Here is an 11,984-nt window from a genome sequence, read left to right as displayed (position 1 = left end):
TGAGATTGGCAATGTGAGAAGGGTTTAAAGGTCAGTGAATCTTTTGAAAGGAATCTGGTGCCCCTTCTGGGTAGCACACTGGATTCAGGGGAGGTTGCTGCAAAACCACAGGTTTACCAAAGAAACTTCAGATACATTTGAAGAGCTTCCAAAGCAGAAAGGATGATAGCCTGGGAGACTAAGAAAAACTAAAGTAAAACCAAAGTTCTAACATTTAAACAATACTGTAAAGAAATATATTAGTTTCATCAGTCTGCGTTAACAAAGTACCACACACTCATTGACTTAGAACAACAAAAATTTATTTTCTCACAGTTCTGGAGCCTACAAGTCTGAAGTCAAGGTATTGGCAGAACCAGGCTCTCTATGAAGCTCTAGGGGAGGTTCCTTCCTTGTTTTTTCCAGCTGCTCATGGTCCCAGGCATTCCTTGTCTTGTAAGCATCTTTCCAGTCTCTGCTGTCTTCTCATGGTCATCTTCCCTCTACATCTGTGTCCAGATTTCTTCATTCTTGTAAGGAGATCACTCACACTGGATTAATGGTCCACCTTACTTCAGTATGACTTCATATTAACAATTGCATCTTCAACGACCCTATATCCAAATAATGACCCTATAACCCAATGATCCTATAACCAAACTATGAAGTTCTTCAGGTTAGGAACTTAACACATCTTCTGGGGGAACAGTCTCACTCCTGATCAGTGCGTGTGAGTGTGTGCATGCTCAGTTGTGCTTGACTGTGTGTCACCCTATGGACTGTAACCCATCAGGCTCTTCTGTCCATTGGATTTTCCAGGCAAGAATACTGGAGTGGGTTGCCATTCTCTTCTCCAGGGGATGTTCCCCCAGGGGTTGAAATCATGTCTCTTATATTTAATTGACATTAAAATTAAAATCTCTTGCTGCTGAACCATTGGGGAAGCCCCACTAATAAGTAAGGACAGTTAAAGATGTGCTGGCTCAAATGTCTGGTCAAAACACACCTTATCTACACCTGCAAGCACAGTGCAGACAAAAAATAGCTGAGATTTCCTAAGCTTAAGAAAGAGACTTGTAAGTACCTAAAAAGGCTAGCAAAATGGCCTAGATGACGGGTCAAAAGGGATCCAAAACCAGTTAATGTGACAACTGGACTCTTAAAGGTCATAACAAGTCCAAGGACTCATCGAGTAGTTAGGACAAAGGGATATATAACCTAATATCTAATATAGATCAGAACCTTGAGTTTTTCTCCTTCTGGTTAAGACAGAAGACAAGATGCCCTTCTCTCAATACCAGAATAGTTTCTGAAGAGACTTGATCATTCTCAGGTAAAAATTGTCCTAATGAGTGGTAAGATGCAGAGATGAAGTGCCAAGGATATGTTTATGGAAAGTATTATAAGGGCAAATATAGCACTATGGCTAAGTGAACTCCCAAGATGCAGTGAGTTAATAAAGTAATCTACTCCTTTCTCAGGCAGAAATATGAGTTAAGGGGATTGGGAAAAGCAATTAGACCCTCAATATGTGGTTTCCATCTTTGTCTAAAAAGTGGTCATTTCAGTGGCAACATTTTCAAGTGGGAAGGAAGAGAATACAGTCCGTATCTAATGGCTTTAACATAGACAAGGTGGTCTCTAGGTTTCAGGCACCACTTTCTACTGATGGCTCATTGCCAGGACTTGAAGCCTTCTGTCTCCCACTGACGGGGGCGATGGGACGTGGTGAGCAGCTGGGTGACAGAGGTTTTACTTATAAAACAAAACATAAAATAGTGGACACTGAGGACTATGTCTGCCATAAGGATCACAGAAAATGTGATCTTAAAGGGTCAAGTTATAATGATTTCTGTCCGTATGATTGTTTCTTGAGCAGCCTATCGTTTCATACTTGACACCAACTTGTTAGAAGCAAACTTCGGTGATTTGAAAACATTTAAAAAAATTGTTAATGTAGTTTCCAATACTAATCAAATAGTACTCTTTCTTCCTGCTCAGAACCTAAAGTTATGAAAAAGAACTCTCCTCCCACCATCTGCTTTTTCTCAGAACCAATCTGAGGGAATGTGGCTTGTGGGCAATTGGTAAATTAGCCTGAGTAACAATACTTTCTGTGCTTAAATGAATCCATCTTTCCCGTGATACTACCACAAGTAACTGTTACTTCTCAGTCTTTCTCCACATGTTCAGTTGTGCAGCCCTTTTAATTGGATTAGCCCTTAAACAAGAATAAACTCATTCATGAGAAATTGCTTCTGCTTCCGATTTGCTTTATGCTGGTATTATTAGCAAGAGTCAACAAGGACAAAAAAAAATGGATTCCACTTATATTAAGAATGAAGGTAGATTAAGTGGACACCAATCAACATGAATTATAAACATGTAATCAGATCCCAATGGATACCAGTTTGAGCTGTGCTGATCACATTTTAACACATGTCTAGTGCAATGCCGTTTGGTTTTACACAGATTCTTAACTGGTTGATCCACTCTAGTTATTAAAAGCTTGATTTAAGCAGCTAAATACAAACCCAAGAATGTAATGTTAGTGACAAGAATTTGGAATCAAACAATACCTTCATCATAGCAATCAAATGTTTAACAGGACATTCTTCGGATCAAAAGTCAGATTTTAAATGACAAAAATCCATATTGCTTCATCTTTTTAAACTATGAGAAGGACATGATAGGCTCTACTCATAAATTTTTCACCTATTTAAATTAATGAAGAGAAAAACAACTAGCCAAAATCTAAACCAAATAGTAGAATTACGGTGAGTCAACAGATGGTTTGAAACCAAATAGTGTTAATTATAGAGCAATACATATTGAGAGCTAACCTTCTGATTGATTCATGACACTAGCTGAAGATTCTGAATACATGTTTGTTTTCAAAAGTCCATGCATGTATGAATGTTATTGAAAGCTTTTTTGATAAATGAGGATCCACCAACTTTTATATTCATGGAAAAGTGATGAAGTCTTAATTTTTTCTCATGAAATTATATATTACTTATAAAAACAAGTGAAAAGCAATTATTTATATAAAATATCCTAAGAAAGCATATTCAACTCTTACAAAGATACCTCCAAATTAACATGTGCTTATGCAAATGTGTTTATGAGTTATCCGATGACTACACTTGGCACAGTGTCACATACACTGGGGCTCACAGTGACAGGTCAGGGTTAGCATGTTTGCATATGTAGATAAAGGAGGCTTAGTCCCGAGAGTCCATTCATGGGGTAAACCATCACTGTGTTAGACTGGACCTCGTAGTATATTTAAGTGTTGCCTGTATACAGTCTATTTTAAACAGGGTTACAAATAGCGGTGAAAAGAAGAGAAGCGAAAAGCAAAGGAGAAAAGGAAAGATATAAACATCTGAATGCAGAGTTCCAAAGAATAGCAAGAAGAGATACGAAAGCCTTCTTCAGTGATCAATGCAAAGAAATAGAGGAAAACAATAGAATGGGAAAGACTAGGGATCTCTTCAAGAAAATCAGAGATACCAAAGGAACATTTCATGCAAAGATGTGCTCGATAAAGGACAGAAATGGTATGGACCTAACAGAAGCAGAAGATATTAAGAAGAGATGGCAAGATTACACAGAAGAACTGTACAAAAAAGGTCTTCACGACCCAGATAATCACAATGGTGTGATCACTGACTTAGAGCCAGACATCCTGGAATGTGAAGTCAAGTGGGCCTTAGAAAGCATCACTACGAACAAAGCTAGTGGAGGTGATGGAATTCCAGTTGAGCTATTCCAAATCCTGAAAGATGATGCTGTGAAAGTGCCGCACTCAATATGCCAGCAAATTTGGAAAACTCAGCAGTGGCCACAGGACTGGAAAAGGTCAGTTTTCATTCCAATCCCAAAGAAAGGCAATGCCAAAGAATGCTCAAACTACCGCACAGTTGCACCCATCTCACACGCTAGTAAAGTAATGCTCAAAATTCTCCAAGCCAGGCTTCAGCAATATGTGAACCATGAATTTCCTGATGTTCAAGCTGGTTTTAGAAAAGGAAGAGGAACCAGAGATCAAATTGCCAACATCCGCTGGATCATGGAAAAAGCAAGAGAGTTCCAGAAAAACATCTACTTCTGCTTTATTGACTATGCCAAAGCCTTTGACTGTGTGGATCACAATAAACTCTGGAAAATTCTGAAAGAGATGGGAATACCAGACCACCTGATCTGCCTCTTGAGAAATCTGTATGCAGGTCAGGAAGCAACAGTTAGAACTGGACATGAAACAACAGACTGGTTTCAAATAGGAAAAGGAGTTCATCAAGGCTGTATATTGTCAACCTGTTTATTTAACTTATATGCAGAGTACATCATGAGAAACGCTGGACTGGAAGAAACACAAACTGGAATCAAGATTGCTTGGAGAAATATCAATAACCTCAGATATGCAGATGACACCACCCTTATGGCAGAAAGTGAAGAGGAACTAAAAAGCCTCTTGATGAAAGTGAAAGTGGAGAGTGAAAAAGTTGGCTTAAAGCTCAACATTCTGAAAACGAAGATAATGGCATCCAGTCCCACCACTTCATGGGAAATAGATGGGGAAACAGTGGAAACAGGGTCAGACTTTATTTTTCTGGGCTCCAAAATCACTATAGATGGTGACTGCAGCCATGAAATTAAAAGACACTTACTCCTTGGAAGGAAAGTTATGACCAACCTAGATAGCATATTCAAAAGCAGAGACATTACTTTGCCAACAAAGGTTCATCTAGTCAAGGCTATGGTTTTTCCTGTGGTCATGTATGGATGTGAGAGTTGGACTGTGAAGAAGGCTGAGCGCTGAAGAACTGATGCTTTTGAGCTGTGGTGTTGGAGAAGACTCTTGAGAGTCCCTTGGACTGCAAGGAGATCCAACCTGTCCATTCTAAAGGAGATCAGCCCTGGGATTTCTTTGGAAGGAATGATGCTAAAGCTGAAACTCCAGTACTTTGGCCACCTCATGCGAAGAGTTGACTCATTGGGAAAGTCTCTGATGCTGGGAGGGATTGGGGGCAGGAGGAGAAGGGGACGACAGAGGATGAGATGGCTGGATGGCATCACTGACTCGATGGACATGAGTCTGAGTGAACTCCGGGAGTTTGTGATGGACAGGGAGGCCTGGAGTGCTGCGATTCATGGGGTCGGAAAGAGTTGGACACGACTGAGGGACTGATCTGATCTGATCTGATTGGAAATTAATAGAGGAAAAAATAGAATGGGAAAGACTAGAGATCACTTCAAGAAGATTAGAGATACCAAGAAAATATTTCATGCAAAGAGGAGCACGATAAAGGACAGAAGTGGTACGGACCTCACAGAAGCAGAAGATATTGAGAAGAGGTGGCAAGAATACACAGAAGAGCTGTACAAAAAAGATCTTCATGACCCAGATAAGCACAATGGTGTGATCACTCACCTAGAGCCAGACATCCTGGAAGGCGAAGTCAAGTGGGCCTTAGGAAGCATCACTGCGAACAAAGCTAGTGGAGGTGATGGAATTCCAGTTGAGCTATTTCAAATCCCGAAAGATGATGCTGTGAAAGTGCTGCACTCAGTATGCCAGCAAATTTGGAAAACTCAGCAGTGGCCATGGGACTGGAAAATGTCAGTTTTCATTCCAATCACAAAGAAAGGCAATGCCTAAGAATGCTCAAACTACCGCACAGTTGCACTCATCTCATACATGAGTTAACTAATGCTCAAAATTCTCCAAGCCAGGCTTCAGCAATACATGAGCCATGAATTTCCAGATGTTCAGTTGGTTTTAGAAAAGGCAGAGGAACCAGAGATCAAATTGCCAACATCTGTTTGAAAAACATTGAAAAAACAAGAGAGTTTCAGAAAAAAACATCTAATTCTGCTTTAATGACTATACCAAAGCCTTTGACTGTGTGGATCACAATAAACTGGAAAATTCTGAAAGAGATGGGAATACCAGACCACTTGACCTGCCTTTTGAGAAATCTATATGTAGGTCAGAAATCAACAGTTAGAACAACAGTCTGGTCCAAGTCGAGAAAGGAGACTGTCAAGGCTGTATCTTGTCACCCTGTTTATTTAACTTATATGCAGAGTACATCATGAGAAACACTGGGTTGGATGAAGCACAAGCTGGAAACAAGATTGCTGGGAGGAATATCAATACCCTCAGATATGCAAATGATACCACCCTTATGGCAGAAAGTGAAGAAGAACTAAAGAGCCTCTTGATGAAAGTGAAAGAGGAGAGTGAGAAGGTTGGCTTAAAGCTCAACATTCAGAAAACTAAGGTCGTGTCATCTGGTCCCATCACTTCATAGCAAAAAGATGGAGAAACAATGGAAACAAGGATAGACTTTATTTTTGGAGCTCCAGAATCACTGCAGATGGTGACTGCAGCCATGAAATTAAAAGACACTTACCCTTTGGAAGGAAAGTTATTACCAACTTAGATAGCATATTAAAAATCAGAGTCTACTTTTCCAGCAAAGGTCCATCTAGGAAAATCCCATGGACGGAGGAGCCTGGTGGGCTGCAGTCCATGGGGTCGCACAGAGTCGGACACGACTGAGTGACTTCACTTCACTTTTCACTTCCATGCACTGGAGAAGGAAATGGCAACCCACTCCAGTATTCTTGCCTGGAGAATCTCAGGGATGGGCGAGCCTGGTGGGCTGCCATCTATGGGGTCACACAGAGTCGGACACGACTGGAGCGACTTAGCAGTAGCAGCATGTATGGATGTGAGAGTTGGACTATAAAGAAAGCTGAGCGCTGAAGAATTGTTGCTTTTTAACTGTGGTGTTGGAGAAGACTCTTGAGAGTCCCTTGGACAGAAAGGAGATCCAACCAGTCCATCCTAAAGGAAATCAATCCTGAGTATTCATTGGAAGACCTAATGAAGCTGAAACTCCAATTCTTTGGCCACCTAATGTGAAAAACTGACTCATTTGAAAAGACCCTGATGCTGGGAAAGATTGAAGGTGGGAGGAGAAGGGGACGACAGAGGATAAAATGGTTGGATGGCATCACCAACTCAGTGGACATGAGTTTGAGTAAACTCCAGGAGTTGGTGATGAACACGGAGGCCTGACCTGCTGCAGGCCATGGGTTGGAAAGTGTCGGCCACGACTGAGTGACTGAACTGAACTGAGTAGAATTTACTGATAAAAACATGGGCTATGGAGTCAACTTGTTGAATTCCCATTCTGGCTTTAACAATTTTTATCCATGCACTCTGGACAATGTTTCTTAATATTTCTGGGCTTCATCATTTTTTTTTTTTTGTCAAAATGGATTCCTTATATGAGTAGGTTTATTTTGAGGATTATGCAACAGAAAGTATGCACCATGGAACATATTGTTCTCCATACATGTCTGTGTGTGTTTGTGCTCAGTCATTTCTGACACTTTGTACATCCATGGACTAGGTAGTCATCAATAAATGGCAGCTATTAGTCATTAAGTAAAGAATCATAGAGAATGGCATTCAATATATTCCTTATCATCCACCTAAATGACTCAATGAATTATATAAGTAATAGTACCTAAAATAGTAAATATCCACACTTTTCTGGTCTTGGTATTTCCTTTTTCTTTCTTGTCATTTATGAATCATAAGTCTAGTTTTGGCACATGATTGCCCAAATAAGAAAGTAGAGTTTTGATGGTTATAAATAAATGTATAATACAGAAGTCTACATACCTTTGAAGGAAGAGCCATTTTAGAAAGAGCGTCAATGTCATGGCTCTTCTGCTGAATAATGCAGGCAGGATTTATATATTTGTAGACTGATGCCATTTCCTTAAGAGATTATACATATAGGTGAGTATTAAGTAATCGCTTTGTTAGATAGTATTTTGCACTAAATGAGTTCTCTGGAGAAATAACAATTGGGTACAATGCAGATTTGCCACGGGGCCCAACTGGTTTCTAGTGCTTTTCTTTTTTAGATTCAGTGTCAATATTTTCCTTCATACATTGGGACGTCTACATCATAATATTGATGTCTGCCATCGATACTCATGCCATATTCTGTAATATTTGTTTAATCCAATTTAACACAATTTCTTCCACACAATTATCATAACTTTGTGCCACAACCTATTACCATCCCACTTTGGGTTATGGGTTGAAAAGTTAATTTAATATCCATATATCAAAATCTTGACTCCCAGTACTTCTGAATACGACTGAATTTGTAGATATAGTTTTTAAAGAGGAAATTAAATTGTAATCGGTTCAAATAGTGCATCCTAACCCAAGATGACTGGTATCTTTTTTAAGACAGGAGATTAGAACACAAGAATACACACAGGAAAGACTGTGAGAGACACAGGAGGTGATGGCTGTCTATAAGCCAGACGGAAGCTTCAGAATGAAACCAACCGTACTAACATTTTGATCTTGAATTACTATCCTCCAAACAGGAAAGAAATCAGCCTCTTTTGTTTAAGCCACCCCAGTCGGTGGTACTTAGTTATAGCAGCCCTCGCAAACTAATACATTCTGCCTTCAGTAGACAAAGAGACTGCTTTCATATTCAAAGGAAGTTTTGCTTCTTTGAAGAGTAGTATCATTTTTAATATATTTCAAATGTTTATAGTACACATTCAAAATGTGCACAAAACATAAGTTTACAATTTATTGAATTTTTTCAAAGTAAAAATGCCTTTATGACCAAACTTCTAAACCAAGTAGAAGACCAACACTACATCAGACAAACTTCTCATCTTCTTTCTGAGTCAGTATTCCTCAAGTTAGATGAATCTTTATTTTTAGCACTCTACATAGTTTCTGTCTTTTTCTGAATTTTACACAAGTGAAATCAAACAGAACACATTCTTTCATGTATAGTCTTCTGGTGAAAACTGTTGATATCTGAACATTATGTTAATGGTTGCTTAGCTTGTTTGGGCTGCAATAGTAATTATAACATAAGCATTTATTTATCACTGTTCTGAAAGCTGGAAGCCTAAGATTGGATTGGGTTCTGATGAAAGCATTCTTCCTGGTTTGTAGATGGCTGTCTTTTTGCTGTGCCCACACATCACATGGGGCAAGGGAGTGCCCTGGGCTCTTTTATGAGGGCACTAATCCAGTTCATGGGCTTCCCTGGTAGCTCAGAAAGTAATGAATATTCCTGCAATGCAGGAGTCCTGAGTTTGATCCTTGTGTAGGGAATGTTCCCTGGATCAGGAAATGGCAACCCACTCCAGTATTCTTGCCTGGAGAACCACATGGACAGAGGAGCCTGGGGGGGTTACAGTCCATGGGGTCACAGAGTCAGACACAACTAAGCATGAACAGGCACTAATTCAGTTCATGAGGGCAAAGCAAAGCCTTCATGACCTAATGACTTCCCTAAAGCCCCCGCATTATAAATAGCTATGGTTCTTTTATTACTGTACATGTAGAGATCAAGTTGACAACTTTCACTGAATCATGGAGAAAGCAAAGGTGTTCCAAAAAAACATCTACTTCTGGATTGTACTCCAACTATACCAAAAAATCTGGAACAAACAACCTCATTAAAAATGTATAAATCTGAATACCTGGCCAAAGAAAATATAAAGATAGTAAATCAGCATATCAAAAATACTCAAAATCATATATCATAAGGAAATTACAAACTAAAACAACAGTAAGGTAGCACTGCACACCTATTAGATCCAGTAAACTCAAAAAAAGGGGGGCGGGGGGGCGGGGCTTCTCTGGTGGCTCAGTGGTAAAGGATCTGCCTGATGATGCAAAACACTCAAGTTCGATCCCTTACCCAGGAAGATCCCACATGCCACAGAGAAACTTAGCTGGATTTTTCCTCAGCTAAAAAAGGCTCACCTGTGACCTGAACACTACATGTCTAGTACTTAGTAAACAGCTTTGAAAAAGTGTCCAGACAAAAAGTATCACACAATTAGACACAGGAGCTCTACTTCTAATAGCTAAAAACTTTCAAATATCAGGATGTCTTCAGTAGATGACTGTGTAAGCAAATTGGGATACATCCAAAGTGGAGGGGAGCAAATGCTACCCCAAAATATACCCCTTCAGCATGAGAATTCGTTGGACTTAATTAACATTTTTTTTTAAGAGGACACATGATCATCTCTGAAACCCAAGTTCAAGATGGCTCTTCTGAGTTACATTTACAAGAGAAATCTCATTTCAAAGGAGTTCTCTGTATATATCATATAGAAGGATGATAGTCTTGTGAAACTCTTTTTTTTATCAATAGGGAAAGCTAAGACGTAAATCTGTACAACAACCATACCCTTCCTTTCCTTTCGTTTTATTTTTTAATATTTATTTGTTTTTTTATTTGGCTGCGCCAGGTCGACCTTCGTTGAGGCAAGCCAGATATTTAGCTGTGGCAGGCAAACTCTTACTTGTGGCATGGGAGAGCTAGTTCTCTGATCAGGGATGGGACCTGGGCCTCCTTCTTAAGGAGTGTCCAGTCCTAGCCACTGGACCACCAGGAAGCCCCTGTTTTGTTTTTAGATGAAGACGGTATCTAAGGTGATATCTTGGGTCATTTCAGTCAATGAATCAGTTTCCCGAGTTTCTCCAAAGCACGCACAAGGTGCACATTATTAAACTGGTTTGCAAAACAAGGAAAGGTAGTTCATACTACAACACTGTATGCTTACAAATATGTAAATGGTAAATGGCATGTTATTTATGTTTAATTACTATGGGGAAAAAGAATGTAGTATTGGTACATGTTACAAAATGAATAAACATTAAAAACATCTTTAGTGAAAAAATCCACATAGAAAAGTCCACCCAGATCCCATATTCACCATGTCTACTTTACATCCATCAAGTTTGTCCAAATGTCTGAAAATCTCAGTAACAGTCTTAAAAAAATTGGATGAGGATAGGAAAAAAAGATACATTCATACAATCTGACAATTGCTGAAAGTGGAAGTGGGGCTGTGGATTACATTATAATGTAGAAACTATATGATTTCCTGATTTTGGAGATTATGTGCTGGTTCCACAGGAGAATGCGCCCATTTTGGATAAAACGCATGGAGTGTTTTAGGTGATGTGGCAAATGTGAGGTGTTTTGTTTTGTTTTGTTTTGTTTACCAATATTAAGAGTTTCCTGCACATTTTAAGTTACTGAAAAGTAAATTTTTTTCAAAACAACCATGTCAATACCACAAAAGAAAACCAGATCAGACAGGCTTGAAACTTTCTTATAGAGGCCAAGACTTACCCAGATGAAGTTCAAGGGAAGTTGTGATGCTCATTGCCCTTGAAGGAGTCCACATGGAATTTATAAATAAAATTTCCCACATAAAGTTGTTAGAATACATTCAGTAAAGTTGAATAATTTGGGATCAATTTACAATCATACAAAATACTACAATTTACAATCTGAATCAATATATGAAAATCAGTTGTGTTTCTATACACTAATAAGAATCAGAAACAAAAATTAAGAAAAAACTTAACCAAGGACATAAAAGACCAGTAGTCAGAAAACTAGAAAGCACTGATTAAGACACCAAAGAAAATGCAAATAAACACAAAAATATTCCATGCTCATGCACTGGAAGAATGAGTTATTAAAATGTTCATTCCAACAAAAGCCATCAGCAAATGCACTGCAATCAAAATATAATATCCAATGCCATTTTTCATAGCAATATTCATAGAATGTTCCTAATAATATTCTGCAACAACTAAGGACCCTGAACAGCCAAAAAGACTCTGAGAAAGAAGAATGAACCTGGAGGCATCTTCCTCTCTGACTTCAGACCACATCCCGGAGCTGCAGTAACCACAACAGCGAGGAACTGGCGCAAACACAGGCACAGGGACTCGAGGAAAGAATAGAGAGCCCAGGAATAAAGCCACATGTATGTGGACAGTTCATGAAAATCAAGCCAGGAACATGCAAAGAGGAAAGGACAGTCCTTTCAAGAAACAGTGACAGAAAACTGGCCACCTACACCAAAGAACATCACTGGCCATCCTCTAGATCATCTAACAG

The 11,984-nt window shown here is 39.2% G+C and overlaps 1 long non-coding RNA gene across 1 annotated transcript; it reads right to left on the bottom strand.

The window, feature by feature from the left end:
* Window positions 1-283: 283 nt before the first annotated feature.
* LOC123330579 lies at window positions 284-10,547 on the bottom strand. Its single transcript, XR_006546598.1, has 2 exons — window positions 7,685-10,547; window positions 284-509 (listed from the first exon to the last, which is right to left on the bottom strand). It is a non-coding gene; the product is annotated as an uncharacterized LOC123330579 (long non-coding RNA).
* Between the last annotated feature and the right edge of the window lie 1,437 nt (window positions 10,548-11,984).

Source organism: Bubalus bubalis, chromosome 19 (genome assembly GCF_019923935.1).
Source record: "Bubalus bubalis isolate 160015118507 breed Murrah chromosome 19, NDDB_SH_1, whole genome shotgun sequence".
NCBI lineage: Eukaryota > Metazoa > Chordata > Mammalia > Artiodactyla > Bovidae > Bubalus > Bubalus bubalis.
The sequence above is the reverse complement of the archived record's forward strand: the minus strand, read 5'-3'. Positions and strand labels throughout refer to the sequence as shown.